This window comes from Pleuronectes platessa, chromosome 17 (assembly GCF_947347685.1).
Source record: "Pleuronectes platessa chromosome 17, fPlePla1.1, whole genome shotgun sequence".
In the NCBI taxonomy this organism is placed as follows: Eukaryota; Metazoa; Chordata; class Actinopteri; order Pleuronectiformes; family Pleuronectidae; genus Pleuronectes; species Pleuronectes platessa.
Window position 1 is genome coordinate 12,435,634 of NC_070642.1, and position 19,018 is coordinate 12,454,651.

The following is a 19,018-nucleotide window of genomic DNA, read 5'->3' on the forward strand; positions in this document are numbered from 1 at the left end:
GTATAGAAAAAAGTAAAGATTAAAGTATTGAAGGACAATATATTAGAGAAATTTAGATAAAAATGTGAAAAAAAAACAGAAAGAAATAAACTAGCAGAAGTGACAAACCAAACCAATAGACATGTACTGTAGAAAGGTATGAATAAAGGAGCATATTCATTAAAGATGTTTTAATCATGACATATATCAGGTGGAATTTAGGCTTTTTACACGTCAAACCTACATCTTAGTTTAATTTGTATTAATTTAACACAGATGGTGTGATAACATGCCAAACTGCCGTCTCACTGTGTGGTTCTGTCGTTCCCTCTCGCGGGTTCAGCTTCTCCCACAGCATTGAATATGTTTTAAATTCATAGACGTTGTAGATTTAAAGAGCGCTCACAGTCGGTGACCGGTCTTTAGCCACGAGGGAACAGCCCTGCAGACGCTTTGAAACTCATGTAGAGGAGGAAAAAAAACTACACAGTATAGTTTTATGATCTTATACAGAGGAAACTTTATATACGTGTAGTTAATAAATATGGAGTCCTTCCTCCCATCAGCTGGGGGCTTTTCACAAGGCAGAGAGGTTGAGAGGTGTCACTCTGAACCTTATGGATTACTTACTGATCACTGATTACTTCATGCTATTTACACAGGTGCCCGTTGTTCAATTGACATTCCCGCAATCTTTAACTTTTAATGCATTCGGCTGTTGCTATTGAGAAGCCACTTCACACAGCACGGTTTGTAGCAGACAGTATTATGTGTGGTATAGTGTTTAGATATGAACTGTGTGTATAAATGTTGGGAAAATACCAGACTTGTGTTAGGATTCATGTGACCTCTTCACTCCAGGTTTGAATGGGTCAGCAATCTTTCTCCTAAATGACCAATTACATTCAAATCTTTCATTATCGAAAGTAAAATGTCCTTAAACTTCTTCATCGCTTCAATAGAGATCCAGCCATTCCATCGCTTGGACTGTAGCTGAGCCTGTGCAGGTGTTTGGATTCCGAAGATGTTCTGTATAAACATGCAACGGTGACCTGGTTTCTACTCCAGCGTGCACATCCTGGTTTCTAAAAAAATTATGAAATGTGCAGAGACAAACAGAAAACAGAAACCGGATCATAATGGGGACATTCATGTCCATGTAAACACACTCATGGGAAGCCAGTGAAGATGGAAGAAGAGGGACTGGTATGTCTTATTTATTTACTGTAAATATGGTTCATGGTGTGCTAGTTGGGAAGAACTTCCAGTGCTTATTGTTTAATTTTTGTGTTGTTATTACCTCTACCAAGGAGGTTATGTTTTCAGTTGCATTTCTTTGTTTGTTTGCAAGATTATGCTAAGACTACTGTATGGATCCCCCCGTAAACCTGGTGGGATGATGTTGTATGGGTTAAGGAAGAAGCTACTCGATTTTGGTGCAGATCCAGATCAGTGGGCATTTTCACTCTCTTTAACAATGTGAGTTTTGATGCATATTTGGACGTTTTCATCACCCTGGGCAGGTCACTAACATATCGCAGGGACAACATACAGAGACAACCATTCCCTCTCACAATCACACCCACGGTCAACTTGGAGTCGAAATCCAGTTTCACAGTATTTCACATTCACCCACAAACCACGTCTCATGAGACTAACAGGGCAACACCTAGCAGACGTGTTGCCCTGTTGAGTGACAGTGAGGAGCTGGGTTCTCTGTGGGACGTCTAATTAAGTGCTGCTATGGCTACAGGTGATTATCTATGGCCGATGCGGGCCCTGTTGCATCTTATTAACCTGAGTCTGTGTCCCGAGGGCAACGTGGAAGTTTGGCAGTTGAGTGGTCGAGGGACGTCCTGTGCTATTCTTGTTTGTGTACTTTCGAAGCAGCAACAAGGATATTTACAGTTGTGGCTGGTGGTGGATGGGCTGCGGGGGTGTCCTTGTCGGCAGGCCTCAGGAACCAAAAGAGAGTGGGTGAGAATTAAGTAGTTTGGTTGGAATAAATGCCTCTATCGCTTTTAATACAAGTGAACACAAGTCCACACAAACTCTTCAATAATGAAGTTGAGAATATACTAAACAGACAAAAAGTTCCACCCTCCATCACTTATCTCTCCTCTGATTATTGAATATCTGTGTGTCTAGACTTTTCACCAGTTACTGATGATGGAGCATTCATTTAACAGATGAGTCAGTGCAGTTGAAGGGCTCTGTCTGAGCTAACACTGCGCTTTCATATCCACACAGTCAGACCTGGATCTTAAAAAGCCATTGACAGTTTGCAGGAAACACGTGTGGCAGCTTCACATATTTTTTAGAGTTCACTCAAGGTCGCCCTCATCGACACAACCTCCATCTCAAAGTGAAAACTAGAAGATAGCATTCAGAGAGCACTTACCACCGCCAAGGCTATCAACAAATCTCACCATGTAAAAGAAAATGAAAAATTATATATTTTATTATTAGTCCCACAGTGGGGAAATTTGAAAATCTGACATTTTGTTCTGAATCTGCTCCAAAGTTTGATCTGATCTGAGATATCTAACTTTGTGTTTTGCGCCGAATCTTCATTGTATAGCTGTGTGCCGTGCTTGTTCTATAGTCCATAAGGTTTTTAACATCCAAGCAGTCAAATCTGCCCCCTGATCTGGATTAGCAACCAAATTTAATGGATTCTTCTTAACCCATACTACAACCTTCCGACATGTTTCATAGTATCCATCAAGCAGGTTCTGCAGATTCCTGATTAATAACAAACATTGATGAAGACGCTTTTTGGCAGAGTTTAAAATAACCTCCTTGATGAAGGTAATTACTTGACACATATCAATTATCTCACTAATCATCTGCAAGAGTGTTAAGGTAATTATTTACATACCTTTACTTAAAAGGGACCTTTGACCGCTTTGTAGTTTCCACACCCACATATCTGACGAATGAGACTTTGGCGCTGTTCATACCTGGGATTAACAGGAAGTTTTAATAATAAAACAATAACAATAAGATAACATTATAGCAGTTAAAAATTAGTCATTTTACATTAAAAACAATTATACAGGACAGGGTAAGAGGGGTGGGGAGGTTGGTGTTGGTGGATCTGAGGTTGCGGGTGAGATTGTGTCAGTGCAGGAAGTCAGAGAGGTAAGAGGGGGCGAGGCTGTGGAGGGTTTTGTATTGTATTCTTTGTTGAATGGGCATCCACTGAAGGTTTTGAAGGACTGGGGGTGATGTGGTATCTGGTGCGGGAGAGGCTGAGCAGACGCGCAGCTGAGTTTTGGACATATTGTAATTTGTGGATGATTTCGGTGGATGGGCCGTTAAGGATGCCATTGCAATGGTTTTGGGTGATTCGATCACAAACGGACAGCCGCAGGTGTGAAAGCACCAAAGATGCCTTGAGATCAGATCACTCACAATGCATTCTGGGCCCCATTCCTGTTGTGTGCACATGAATGTGTCCTTAGCCTCAATGATTACCTACTCAAATAACATCCACCGCATACAAGGAGTACGAACTTATTTGTGCTCATTCAGTTTGTTCTCAAATATCATAAAATCCCCATATAGATATAATCAGAGTACATCAAATATTTTAGTTGACTTTGAACACACCAAAGTCATTTACCATAACGTGTCACTAAGTAATGTGGTAAACCTGCATTAGTCCGAGTCATGAGCAGTTTCAAATTACAGAAACTTCCTCCCAACAGATGGTGATTAAAATAGACCAACTTGTTTGTCTTGGTTTCTAAAGCTAGTGATGCCATACATAATTACATCCTTTAATAAAGCCACAGTTTGGGTCACACATATTTCTCCCCGTCTCTGCATGGAGGCATTTGCATGCCACGCTTCTGATCCTGTGTCTCCAGGAAATGTCTCCAGCCTGTTGCTATTGGCCTTTAATCAGATGTATTGGGAAATGGTATTTACACCAGCTAATGGACCAGATTCACCATCATGCTCTTCCTTGCAAAATTCCATGTTTTGACAGGAACCACAAAATTGTTTCTTTCTCTGACCAGTTTTGCAATAAGCGTGGGTACATTTGCGGCTTTATCTCACTATGACTTATGAGTCACTGTGTTAGCACCAGCCAGTTAGCATCCTCTCCGTGCTGTCTCCCATGTGCTGCAGCTAACTGATCAAATACAGCCTCAAGAGGTTTATTGAGTGCAGTGTTATATCATTAATTCTGCGAGCAGACCACACAGAGCCGACAAGAGTGTCTGTGTCCTCATTAAAACTCCGCCTGGGCAAAACCAGAGACGGCCAATATACACAGCAGATAAGAAAGTTAGCAGCTCGCTTAGATTTACGGCCGCTGCCTCGGGGAAGTGCGAGGACGAGGGGCGAGGGAGAACTTGAGTTCATATATCGTTTAATGTCTGGCAGCCAGATGAACCGACTGAGAACAATTAACAATTATAAAACGATATATATATATATATATACATGTAGAAAGAATGGGTGTGTCGATGGGGTGTTTGACAACAGACAGCAGTTATTTTAGGTTTTCACAGATGTGAGTGAGAGTGAAAGGGCCAGAGGTGACGCAGGGAGGCCGGTAAACGAGATGGATGGAGTGGGAGAGATGCTTGACGAGGAAAATGAGACAGGGAGAGATTTTCATTGTGATGCTGTAAAGGTGATGCTGTGTCCAAACGTGTGTCACATTAATGGGCAGCAATGAAAAACCCACATTCCACATCATCAATCAGTAGAAGACGTCTCCGCAGCGGCTGAAGAACGCACCAACCTTCGGAAATACTGCAACGCTCGGTCATTAGCGAGCTCCAGTTTTACACCAAATGTCAAATGTTTCTTGTCAACACCAGAAATCAGCCTCCACAAAACCCCAACTTGATCTCTCACCTCATACACATAAATAACTCTCCCTCAAGAGCAGAGGTCAACTCCGTCTGATCCACCCAGACTCTCCCTCTATGTCCCTTTTGTCTGCCTTTGATTTACACTGGCCGTATTAAAAAACCTGGGCATCCTGCGCTAGAAAAACAGCGTCTTAATTTCTTCTGAGTCAATTTTAAGTGCCGTGGGCTTGTTTGGCGTGTTCAGTGTCAGGTTTTTTCAGACTCCCCAGTGAGCGGGCCCACCTAGTGTGACACTGCACCTCGTAAAGAAATCGAGACGCAGATTCGGGAGAGGCTTTCCTCCCCGAGCGAGTGTTGGGTTTCACTACCAGTCTGTGGATTCAGTCACAGCGCAACGAGCAGCGCTAACTAAGACATGGCAATTTAGCCACCTGAAAGTGGATACACACACATATACACACACACACACACACGCACTGCAAAGTTCCTCTGCTTTCAATCACACATATTCTGTGCATTAAGTCTCTCATATTTCTTTCTTTTTTTTTGCTGCTCAGGTCAACATCTGCCTCATGAAACATTTTTTGAGATCTTGCTTTTTTAGTTCGATCTGAACATTTCTGAGGTCGATTGCGTGTCACTGTGAACATGTGTGGATTTTAAACATACGTCCTTTGGAGAACTATGTGTGCTTTTCTTTTCTTTTCTTCTTGCCTATTATAATGCACACATTGTCTTAAAAATTAAAACGAAGTGCACGCTAAGAATATTCTCACATGTTTCTTTACCCACACACACTTCCCAGCAGGTTTGTCCCACAGGGGTTTTTCTGCGCCAAGTCACTGGCACTGGTGAGAAAACCACAAGCATCACAAACATGTAGAGCGACCACATCAGTGCTCTAGAAATATTTATTGTGTTTGAACTTTGTCAACCTCTGAGTCGAAATGCCAAAGGACGTTGGTTTTCTCTAATGTCAGGATTGAATGGATGTAACAGCAACACACAATTATCTGTTCTTTCTAGTGTTGCACTGATCCCAGAAGGACAAACATAATGCATCAAGTGTTTCCTTCACTTCGACCACTTAGTTTGTGTTTTGCAAACCAAAAACACGACAACCAATATTTCACCCCATGTGTCCCGTCCTCGGGGCAGCAGAGGAGGTGAGCTTGGCGATCGTGTTTCTTTAGTTTCTCCTCGCAGCAGGCGACTGCTCCACTGAAGTTGAGAAATCTGCTCCGGCTTTCTGAAGGTGATCTGGCCTCTGACCCGATGAAGGCCCAAACTTGTTGGCCTCCTCTCTGAGATGTTTTGCCTTCAAAATTGCATCTGGACTTCTCCCGCATCTGGCAAGTTACAAAATCTTTCACAAATAGCAGAGCTTCTATTGATTTAGCACTTGGTTTACTTCATTTTCACATTGCAAGTCTTAATCTGAAGTGTGCAGTATCTACCAAGGGGGAAAATGGAATAAAGATAAAACTTGCACTCAAAAGAGCCTACCTACAAACAAATGGACAGTGATGGACATGTCTGAAAACGTCCTATCTTGTAACGTGATAGAAAGAGGGGAACGACATCCTGGACTCAACCCTTTGTCCGGATCCACACCAAAATTGACTAAGCTCTTTCTTGGCCCATGTCCCCCCCCCCTCCGCAAAGTCTCGTGGACAACTGGTATATTTTTTTGTAATCCTGCTGACAACCAAACAACCAAACAAACAAACGGACAGGGTTGAAAGCATAATCTCCTTAGTGCAGGCAATAAAGAAATTACCTGAGTATAATCACACAGTTGATAACAGGTTGGGAAGCCAGAGCACACGTGGAACAACTGCAGGGTGTGATGTGTGAACTCTGTGATCTGACAGATGTTAACTTAAGGTCTGACAATCACACTAATTAAAGTTACAGGATACGATGCAACATTAACCAGCTTAACATAAATTTGTCACGTTAAAAGATGTTCTTCAGCAACCCGGGATGGGGCACAGTTTGAGTTGGCAGAGAGTTGGCCTCCTCCTCGACATTTATGATATCAAGTGTATCAAATTACACAGTGGCTTTTTAGGAGCCCTATTTTCTGCAGGCACCACTAAAAATGTCACATATTTGCACACATGTGGAGTGTGTGGTAGCACATTCAACTGCGGCCTGTCACGAAAAACAGTCTGTTTGTGTCTCTGTCTCCACGGGTGTCCTGTCACTCTAATACCAAAAATACAAAACAAGAACAGCACTGAGTCGAGTGTTAACCTTCCCCAAGGCAGTCTCCTTAAAATCAATCAAGCTGCACACAATTATAGAGATCAGTCCCCTACATGTGTCAGATTCTTTTAATCAAGATCCCAAAATCTTCCCCTGGGAAATCAGGAAAAATGTCAAAAATCTAAATGTTATGGGTTTGTTTACAGAAAACAAAAAAGTAAACAGACAGGGCAATCTAAAGAGATAACCTCCTTTTTTTCAAACTTAAACATTTACCACTGCACGAGTGAAGAGGAGATCAACAGGCGCAGTGATATTAAAACGTTACAAGTCTGAAAATCAAAGTCCGTACCTGTAACAACAATTTGGGATCTTCCAGAGCTCATCCTTAAATATCTGCAAGTCAGGTTTCGGGGGGGGGCGGGGGTCATGTCCTTTTCATCGGAGCCGAAACTTCCCTCAGCTCCCCTTATATGATTCAAAGCATTTACAGTATAGGGCTACAAAGAGGAGGTTGTTTTACCCCGGTCTATATTTTAATTTTCATAACATATAGAAACATATATCTATGAAAGTAAAGTAAAATTACGTTGAGATTTAAAGAGTTGTTTTGAGTCTAGATTGGATAATCAAGTTATGACTCTGCAACACTGTTTGTCTTAATTCAAGGAAATGTCCCTTGCCTTGTCTTAATTAACAATCTTATCTTACTGTAATGTTTTGCCAAAACAAGGGACAGTCAGGGTCTCCAGACACTTAGCTCCAAAGTTTCAAGACAAAAATATTTATTCAAGATTTAGTCTTTTGGCTTGTATGATGGTATATTCTTAATGTTATCTTGAGGGAGAAGAAAGACTTGACCTTTTGTTCCGTAAAGCTCTTGTTTTTTTGGGCCTGTCACATTTGATTCGATCCACAACAACAGCGATTTATTTTATGTTATCTTAAATGTTATACGAATCTATAGTCTCAAAGTTATCAAGAGACCTTAGTCTCCTCTCCAGTGAAGATAATTCTGTGAACCTGAAGAGCACATGTCACATCTACGGGAACGTTTTTAACCTTGACTAAAAATGTTATCAAAGGTGACCAATGAAGATGAAACCAGTGCTCTGAAATAAATACTGAAGACTTTTATATAGACTTGTATTTACCTTTGCCTGGTGGGAAGTTTTCAAGAATAGAACTAATTTTAAGCAACTCTATCTAAATTTCAGACGTCTGGTAGAGACACATTCTGACTTTGGCAGCGTTAGTTTTTTGGTTATTTAACAGAATGACGCAAAACAACTGAATCAATTTTCAATAAAGTTTCGTGACGGGGTGGGACATGGCCCAACACGAACAACACAAACAAATTTGGAGCGGATCTGAATAAATGGGCGGCTCCAGGAGTTTTTTTTCACTTTTCTTGACCTGGTGAGACGGGGCATTAGCCTTTGCGGAGGTATGTATTCTCCGAGCGCCCTTATAGTGTTTTCATTGGCTTTAGTTTGTTTGTTTGTTAGCAGGGTTGCTTAAAAGCTACAGACAGGAAGTACCCAGTAAATGTTGGAGCGGATCTGGATTATGAAGGCAGAATCTGTTTACACTGTCTTTGACATGGTGAGATAGGGCATCAGCGGTGGTCGGGGACACTCGAGACCTTACTAGCCCAACAGTTCCCACAGCGGGCAAGCGTTGGCAACCGCGGAGAGAGAAAACTCCCCTTTAACCTCCAACAGAACCAGACTCAGAGTGGGCGGAAATGGTGGAGAGGGGAGAGCGAGACCAGAAACAGTCGTGTCAGATTGAATCTCTGCCAGACTGGTTGTCATAAGGAAGAGAATAACATTGATTATTATAGATGTCGTGCTTTTATTAACATTTTAAGAAATCTTATCAAGACAAAATGACTCAAATGACCTCGCCCGCAGCCGGATTTGTTTCAAAACCAAAGAAAGTTGACATCTAACATATTTTTCCCTTAATATAATTTGGCAGTAATGCAGTTTGTATTATATCCTCTGTGTTACTCTTCCAGTTAATGTAACTCTTTACTGTAGATTATATTGTGGCCATCAGCTTAAGTTGTTTTAAATGGAGTCCAAAAGTTTAATTGTAGAATTTGAGAACAAAACAAAACAAAAAAATATCCAGAATCCAAAAGTGAGTTGATTGAAGCTGCAGATGTTGATGATGATGATGGTTTTCCTAACACAGTAACCTTTAGCCTCCACCTGCCTTTAGTTTCACAACAAAATATTTGTATTCTTAGTGACTTGATGTTTTAGAGATTGTTGTTGTTCATCTTTCTCTAAAGCTGTGTGATGTCGTCCCAAGCCTCTGCAGTGACTCCTGGAACAGCGACTATTGGAGAATTAATGGGAATTTTTTGATCTGGAAAATGCTCTGGAACCAGTCTCACTTGAAATAGCTGCAACCACTTTACAGCTCTGTTCAGCGAGTGACTCAATGCGGTTAAACATGTTGCAATCCCTATCGTACCAACAATTCTACTGTATTTCACCAGTAATGTGTGACTAAATTGTTTTGCCAGTTTCAGGTTGGCGCAGACGTGTCAGCTGGAAATTTCCTCTGTTTTTTTTTCCGTTCTTCGAGGATTCAGGCTTGGGAGAAGTTTTGGATGTTTCCAGCAATGAGTCGGGGATTTGTCTGTGTTGCTGACTCAGCTCCGGGGCAAACAGTAGTTTTTAGTAAATGAAATCAGTTTTTATTTGATTTACACAACAATATTGCAATTGTGTCTCAGGGGGAAAAAAATATATTCTGTTCTCTTGTGTGATGATTACACATGGAAGGGCAGAGACGTCCAGCTACCAACCCAGAGGTGACTGTAACAAAAGCTGAGATTCTGAAATGTCTGAATAAGTTGTTGCAGCAAAACTGATGTCGAACAAGAAAGACTTTGAGTTTCCCAGGTTCATCACTTTCTCATCACTGACCCACCCACGGGGTGCTTCCATTATTCCTGCCAGGGTCCCAGGATCAGACATATGTCCTCCAAGAAGTGGGAGAGGCCTGTGGAAGTGAGAGATAAGTGCAGAAATAAAAGCATCTCCAGAACCCCTCTTAATGTAACCGTGATGGGAGACGTTTATTATCTTCAGGTGAAAAAAATAACATTGAACGATGGCACCTCTCCAGCTGTACAGTTAACACTCAGCAGCTTCCTTGTGATGAGAAAGGCATTTTTTGCAGAGCCTGATTGATTAAAGCTTACAGCAACAAGACATTCTTTGGCAGCATTTTAGCTTTAGGAAGATTCCTGATCTGTCATGCTATATTTAGACAGCCACTCATGATGTTGACTCAGATAAGGTCTAAATTATTTCATTTTGAGACTTATCTTGATTTCTTTGATGTCCTTTGACTGTTCGTGCCTGTAGGCATGTGCATAACTTTGATGTGTTTCATAAAGTCAGGAGTAAGTCTTTAATAGGTTCTTAAAATAACATCCTGAGGATTCCGTTTCAATGAAACGCATTGGGACGCTGTCGTAGGGAGGCCTGGAAATCCTGCTCCCCCGCTTAGCTAAACACCTTAATAAAGTGCCCTCCTTACCCACTAAGGAAACCTCCTTTTAAAAACACATTAATTCCTTTAGTAATCCTTTTTTTCGTGTGTGTGTGTGCGCGCGCGTGTGTGTTTGTACGTGTGAGAGAGAGAAAGACTCCTCCTATGACCAGAAAGCTACAACACAAGTCAATGAATGTCAGTACCTTGCCCCATCAATCAGGTTGGACGTAACGTCACAACATCAACAAACTAACACACAGTGACTCATGACTTGAACGTTCAAGCTGCCTTTGAATGAATAGAGGTCACGCGTTTTGCAAATACCGCTTCCCAAACAAACACGGGACACATGGCGTGGAGCATGTGACCGGCAGACAAATTGTGTTATTGTCATCATTGTTAATTGCAGGTTGCAAACGACGTACACAACCCTGTTGAGATGCGTCACACTGTGATTGTGGTTCAGGGCGGAACCCTTGTGCTGGCAGGAAGAGCTGGCATATCATTCAAATGCAACATTAGAGGAAAGTGTGAGGGGACACATTCATGGGTAAAGGTGGTTTTGAAGATGTCTGCCAAGTGTGTCACTCAGCAGCATCACATCGTCTTCGGCTTTGCTCTCTGCCCATATTTGTGTCAGTGTGTGTATATATGGGTGTGTGTGTGTGTCTGTGTGTGTGTGTGTGTCTGCAGTGAGTACTTCGCTCCAGGGGGAGGAGCGGGGTGACGGCAGCAACGTATTCTACCTGCCTCTCTCACCTTGCGGGTTAATTTCCACCCTTTTGATTTCCTGGAATTCCACTTGACATAGTGTGGCAAAAACACACACCTATTGAATTCAGTGTAAACACGTTTCAACAAAAAGACACACTTATCCCAGTCCTCTCAAAGCCACAATAATATCTCAATTAGTTAACAGAGTGTTCTAGGTGGAGCATCATAAAAAAAAAAAAAAACTGTGAAGTTTACAGAGCCAGGTTATACTTCAAGAGGTTTATGATGCAATTTGTGGACTGTGTTACACTTTATGGGTAAGGCGCTTTTGATGTTAGGGGAGTAAATACTTGTGCAGTGAGTTCACTCAGTGCATGTTGTACAGTTTTCTGTCAGTGCTATGCAAATATGAACTGAGACGAGACTGTAATCATAACAAAATGAATGTAAAGTTCACATATTTACAGACAAAGATTACAGCAAGGTGAATTACATGCCTGGAAAAACCCAAAGTCAAGAAACATGTGTCTTATACATTAACCATTACATGTGAAACACAATGAAGGGCAACAAAGGTCATTCGTAGCCGTGCTGGCCATGAGAGGTTGACTTTCTCTACACATATGTATAGAGGACACATGTTTAAAGCTGTTTGAACAAAATTTTGATGAATAAAATTACCTTTAGAGCAAATTAAGAGTGTCGTTTTGAGCTAAATGCCAGTGTCAGCATGCTAACACGTTGACATCATGGAATGTATAGCATAATAGACGTCTCCTCTTCAACCCCATGCATATGAAAGCTGCCATCTTGATTCAATGTCATTTGGGGATTGGGCTGCAGGATCCAGATCCCGCAGAAAGACATGCTGGACCAGTCGTGGGTCAGTCTCAGCTGTCAATCATGACAGTTCCCCCCCCCCCCCCCATTTTTGTAGCATAAACAAAAAAAATTAAAACCACAATTACTGGCAAAATGAGCAGTTGAACAAATGCCCCTCGATAAGGACCAACTAAAATGACAGGGACCATTTGTTTTCGTGTTTTCCAGTAATGAGTTTGTGTGAGATGTCTAAAAAGTCCAAAAGTTGTTGAGATATTTCATATATGTTTTGATCCAAGTGGACGACAGACGGATCAACCGACACTGCCGCCCTGAGAGCCATGTAGAGACAGTGATGGCACAGTGATCTCTTTCCAGAATCAGTGTCTTAACTCTGGATTATCCCTAACGCACGCTGTCAACAGTTCCCATAGAGACTATTGCTTCAGTGGAGAGTGTCCAGTGACCCTCTGTAATCCATAGAATCAGGGATTTGAAAGTGGCATTAGGTATATTCCGCTGGCGGTTGTCTCAGCTCGACAATGCACTAATTAACTTGGGGTCAACCCTAAAGTCGGAGGTCAGTGTTTGAGAGGAGTCGCGCAAACAAGTGGATGTGTGTTTGTGTTTGCGCTTATAAAGGACGCCTGTGTGGCCGTCAACAGGCCGGGGTGGGAGAGTTGTGAAAGGCTCACAATGGAAGGTACACACAGATAAGGCCGCGTGTGCGTAAGAAGAGTGACTAACAGAGAGTTCCCCAAACACCACAGAGATGTTCTCACAGGAGATAAAAGCCCTAAAAGCATCTACAGCAAATACCATTCATTAAAAGGCTTGACATTTAGGTTTGGATAAGATTTGACTTTGTGGTCACAGTGAGGAATTGAGCTTCTCTGGGGATTATTTAGACAGAGGGAGACAAACTCATTGATGCACTTTGAAGATATGTTAAACAGCAGTGAGATAAGTCTCACTTAGCTCAACAAATGGAGAGCGGGTTTTCTTCCCGTTGTCTTTCAGTGGTCAACATTTGTTTTTTTAGCCATGGCAGCAATTGCCGTGTTATCTTAAAACTGAAGTAAACAATATCTTATATTAACAATTGGGAAATGACTACACTTAATGTTGCTTTTAGTGATAGATTTATCACCCAGCGCTTCAAATCCCCTCAGATCAGTGGACTGTTCAGCATCCTTCAGCTCAGGTCTGTAACTTTACTGTTTCACTTCACTCTTTCCACACTTTCATTAATCTCTATTTATTTTCCTCAGAAGAATTCCTCAATATCCTGATGCATTCTCCACATGTGAAAGACTATCTCTCCAAAAAACGTCCAAACACGATTTTCCGGCCATTTTCGTGAGTTCACGTTTAAAACCGCTTGTACAGTGTCTACATGATTTCCCATGTCATGGTGGTTGACTGGTTGACCATTAACTCGTACGGTCGATTCCAGGCAGTTCCCAGTCTGCATATCAAAAAGACAAGACATGTTGATTAATGTGCTATGTATGGCGAGCACTGAATGAATGGCATCTGTTGTGCTATATCAACGCTGTCCAGTCCAACTTGAAGGCAGCATCTCTAAATGAAATGTCAGTGTTTGCGTTGCATTGTGGGTAATGCGGGCACCACACATCTCACATGACAAAGCAGCACAAAGGGTGGAATGAAAAAAAGAGGATATATCTGTTTCTGTTGCTTAGATTGAATTTGTTCCATTCTATTGTGAGCATGACATTGTCCTAGGAGTTCAACCGTCCTCTATCAAATTAAAGTGGCAGCACATCAGAACCTACTTCTGGAGGAAGGTGAAAAAGAACCAGGTAAGAAAACTTGTTAGAACAGCGAAATTCAATTTAGTTTCATAAAACATATTATATAATGCATCCCTGCCTAGCAACTGATCCCGGAGACATGCGGTGACTTAGCTGAGCTACGCTTAAGTCCATATACAGCATCAACAACATTGAAAGGGTCACGCTGTTCAAGTAGGAAAAACACGCAGGAAAAATACAGCATTTGACGTAAGTAGATTCAGATTATATTCAAACAAAGACTGACCTGAACTCGCACTGTGCTGGTTCACAGTAACTGAGCCTGCCCAAAGTCCAGTCAGGGAATGAGAAAATGCCCTGAAGGAGCAGTTGTGCCTGTTTCTGTGTTTGTGGGACTTCCTGTACATGTGTTCCTTCAGCCCTCGTTCCAAAACATCGGACCATGATCGATGCTGACAGGTCCGGCCTTTGGTCGGGTTAAAGCAGTTTATAGTCTTCCCTCTCTCTCGCTCCTTCCTTTCATTTTTCTTCTTTGCTGACCAAATGGGCTCGTGACCTCTCGGAACCGCTTGACGGAGAGTACACGAAAAAACCAACACACTTACTGGAACTGACCGAATGAGATAAACTGGGGAGAGGAGTCAGAGAGAGGAGCAACGAGGGAGTGGAATATGCTGTTATCTTAAGGAAAGGAAGAATATGTAAAGAAGAGAAGGGGGAAGCCATTCTTCTTGCTGTTTAAACAGCGCTCAAACAGTCACTCTCACTTCATCTAAACACTTATCTACTCATCCCAATAAGAGCGCATGGAGGGTAATGGAGGTCAGGTGGACTAGCGCCCGGCACGCTCCTTGCAGCTGGGCAGGGTCACTGGCCGCGGCTCTGATTGGCCGATGATTTATAAAGCCACTGTCAGGAGGGTGAGTGAAGTCATCTGCACCACATTGAGTCCAAATGGCTGTCAGATGTTCTGCGTGAGGAATGGAATGACATTTGTTGAATAGTAACGAAAATAGAAAGAGTTGCTTTGTCCCTGAGATTCGATAAAGACACAAAGATGCCTTCTTCTCCTCTTGCGTAAGAGTCTGGCGGGGATTTCGATAAATCACTTAACGTCTGCGGCTGAAAAGAAGCAATCATATCCTTGTGATGTGCACACACCTCTGTTCCTCCGAGTCGTAACAATAGATGTTGCCTTTTTTAAACCCCAATCTCAAACAGACACGCATTCGCACGTACACAATGGGCCCCAAAACCGACGGACACCCCTGAGATCACACACATATCGCACAGTGCATCTCACTAATGTTTCAGGCATCGCCCCCTATGCATAAATGTGCACACACGTATGCAGCCCGGTCACATGGTGTTTGACAGCGAGCGTTATCAGGGCACATTATCGGGACAAGCGGTGAAGGTTAATTCCTGGATAATTTATACAAGATTGGTGAAGAGGTTGGCCCCGATAACACACACACACACACCGAGAGGCGAAGACTCACTTCTTTCTTACAAAAAGGTGGAAAGGAGGAGAAGGAACAGAAGAAACGGAGAGGAAGAATGTGTAATTTGGTGCCAGTTTGATAAAGGAGTGTGGCAGTCAGCCATTGGTCTTTTAGTAATGGAATGTCTCTGTTACATTATACATTTACACAATGTGACTTTCATCCTCACATGCACAAACACACACACACACACACACACAATGCTCTCCTTTCTGTAGAGGGAAATCATTCATTGATAGTTTGAGCATTTTCAGGCTTAAAAATTAAATGTGTGTGTGAGAGTAAAACTGGAAAATGTGACCACTCTGGCAAAGCCATGATTGTATTATCATATTGGAAAAATGTTTACATTTTTTAAACAAAAATTAAAAATAAGTTAACTAGAGGATCTGAACAAATGAGAAACTAAGGTAACCTGAGTGGATCTCAGCCGAGTGCTTCCTTCCACCAAGGCCCAGCAGTCTCCACTAACACTCAAGGAAGCTGCACCAAATTGCACACACGCATAGATAACAGTCCCCTAAAAGTACCTGATTGTTTTCATCAAGATCCTGGGACGAAGCCAAAATACTCCAGATAAGAACGAGCCAGAGTCTGCACAGTCTAGCGGTTGAGGAATAGAAAACGCAATCGCGAGGTCTGGCCAATACATGCAATACACGCAACGCAATTTTTCCCTTGGACATACTGTCCATCAGTGTGATAGAAGCTACCTAAAATGACAGAAAACACTTAAATTGGTGACATTTTTACGTGTACCTCAACTTTTTAGTTTGTGGCTTTAAATCTATACTGAAGCCAGCCACCAGGTGGCCTTGAGACACTCTGGCTTCACTTTAGGCGAGCTTTCATGTCGACTGTCTATATACAGTCTTTGTCAAAAACATTTTAATGTTATTATAATTCATTCATGAAATCAAACCTATTTTTGTTCTGTTTTAGCAAGTAACCTTTAATGTATTTCCATTCTGTCTCTGTCTCTTAGAAGTTTCCATCGTTGGTGGCGGGGTCTTCCATTTCTGCGTGGGACCCGTGCACGAGATTCACAGCGAAAAACGCAAGCGTGTAATGCAGCATTACTGCTCGTAAATGGCCCCTGTGTTTACTGTTCACTCTCCCACTGCCATTATCGGAGCACTGCTACGTTACTGCTAATGCCAACTGAACGGTCACCACGTTTAACGCTGAAAGTGCGTCCTTAAAGCGCGAGTCGGTCATTAGTGTAATGAAACGAGGAGCAGGCCGGCCGAGCTGTTAGGGGAAGAGCTGCAGGCTGCACAACAAGGTAACCACGTCTCGCTACCGTGTCCCGCTGCTGTGTGGAAAACTACTCGTGCCATGAAATATGACTGGCCTTATGGGAAAAGGCCAAAAGACAGACTTTAAACATGACCTCGGCTTTGTTGTATTTATTTTAAATACTGATAAAGCAACTATAGCTGCTTTGCACACAGCTCAAATAGGAATCACCCTGATGTCCTCTCACCATGATGACATTTACAAGCGTGCGTCAGCGTGCATGTCGATGCAGGGGAGGCTGTTTATTGTACTTTGAGGAAAGGACCGTTTCATTAAAGTGTAAGTGTTTACATATCTGTGTGTGTGTTTAGTCAGCACAAACTGGGATGCACACACACACACTGTCCCACTGTATCCAATGTAACCTTGCACACACTCTGAGTCAGCAGAAAGAGGAGCTTGGTGATCCCGCTAATGAACCCAAGTGTTATTCTTCAATTAAACTGCGGACAGGTAGGGAGCCTAGGGGACTCCTCTCTCTCAGCGCCGCTCCAGTTACACGAGGGCCCAATCCCTCGCTTCCTAAAAGCTCTTTCTCCTTATCCATCACCTCGCCTCTCTGCTTTCTTGCTCCATCACGCCTCACTTCACCCCACTGTAAAGTCTCATTGTCTCCCTTGGTTTTTTCTTTCCTCCCTCTCTTTCTTCCCCCCCCCCTCATTCCATTTGAACGCACAGCGAGGTATGAGCTGTCGCAAGCGAGCCGAGTATGTGAGGCACATAGCTGCCAACTTATGTCATTACATACTTATCAGCTCTTTCCGCTTCCTCGCTGTCTATCAATCTGTCAGTGAGCAGGACACATTTGTAGCCCTGCAGGGGCTGGTTGGTCCAGCAGAGGGCGATACGACTATGTGGTGATACTACCAAGAAATATTAGAACTCAGGGAGCGTTTTAATTCACAGGTTATTAAACAATTAACATGAGACTGTTTACAGATATAAATATTAAAGCTGACTAATTTGAGGGAATGAACCTGCAGTTGTCAAACCCCATTGATGGGTCTTGAACTTGAACTTGTTTTTACTTTTAAGGCTCTAATCTAAAACAGACATGGATTTAACTTAATTACAAACAGATTAATTAATGTCATTAATTGAACACATACCAGTGGTGGTAACTGGTATATGTACCCTCAAAGGTTTATATTTAACACTTGCACTTCACTTGGGTATTTATATTTCACAACCCGGTACATTTATCTATCTGGTGCTGCTTGTCTGTACTTTTCAAGTTTGTCATACTACACATATGATGTGATTATAAAATATAATATGTGGTTAAAGACTAAGGGGTAAAGAAGGCCACTGAACTGAGTTGTTACCACTGAAACATCACAATTAGATATAATGTTTACATGGTAATACATTCATAATGACAAGCCAGGAACATAATATGTCAATATTATAAACTTTACTTAGATCATATTATTTGTAATGGAGTATTTGTTTGGTCAGGTACTGTGGCTGTTACTTGACTAAGAACAACTGCTATACATACTCAGTCACCCGGTGATGAAGAGGATGTTGCCCTTAATCATCCTCTTCATCATCACATTCAACGTCACTATGCAACGTATTCGAATCACTTCCTTTCCTGTGTGTTCCCCTCTCGTCCTCCTCGCGGTGATGCCTCAGCTGATGTTCGGGGGGGGGAAGAAGGGATTAAAAAAGAAGGAGGAGGAGAAGATCCGGACCATCGGTCACTCTCCATCGGTCTCTTACCCCTGAAGTGACGGCAGGAAGTCACGAGTCACCGGTCAGACTCATCTACTTTCCATGAGGCGTGTGCGCACTGACCGGCTCGACGCGGTTAACGACTCACGGTCACCGACTGCTACGCTGCACGGCGCACGCACACCAATCCGCTCACACGCACACACAGTATATAACCAAGGCTACGTGTCCGGACACACACACACGCTCACTCCGTCATTTTGTGGAAAAAATTGGCCCTGATCTCTAATCTATCACCAGGTATAGGGCACGTGGGGCCGGTGTGGCACCATCTGACTGTTGAAATATATTATTAATACATATCATATGACATATACGTATTTCTTATAATATCTTACAATTTGCAAATTTAGAATTTGCTAAGACTATTAAAGTATATATAAGATGTCTTTTTAAACTACAAAGTACAGCACTATTTGTATAAACTATGAATAGATGTGCATCCATGCAGAAAAGAGGTAATCTGTATCTATAGGAAAATGTGGGGATGATGATGGTGTGTGATCACATGAAAGTTTTGAGAGAGAGAGAGAGAGAGAGAGAGAGAGAGAGAGAGAGACTTTGAGGCCAGCCAGCGCGCATCATGAAGACACACCTACCATTTTCTAAAGATCCACGA

General features: G+C 42.3%; 1 long non-coding RNA gene across 1 annotated transcript; it reads right to left on the minus strand.

Moving 5' to 3' along the window:
• Positions 1 to 276: 276 nt before the first annotated feature.
• LOC128460445 (uncharacterized) lies at positions 277 to 14,250 on the minus strand. The gene is made up of 3 exons (XR_008342214.1): positions 14,145 to 14,250; positions 2,861 to 2,942; positions 277 to 1,064 (listed from the first exon to the last, which is right to left on the minus strand). It is a non-coding gene; the product is annotated as an uncharacterized LOC128460445 (long non-coding RNA).
• Between the last annotated feature and the right edge of the window lie 4,768 nt (positions 14,251 to 19,018).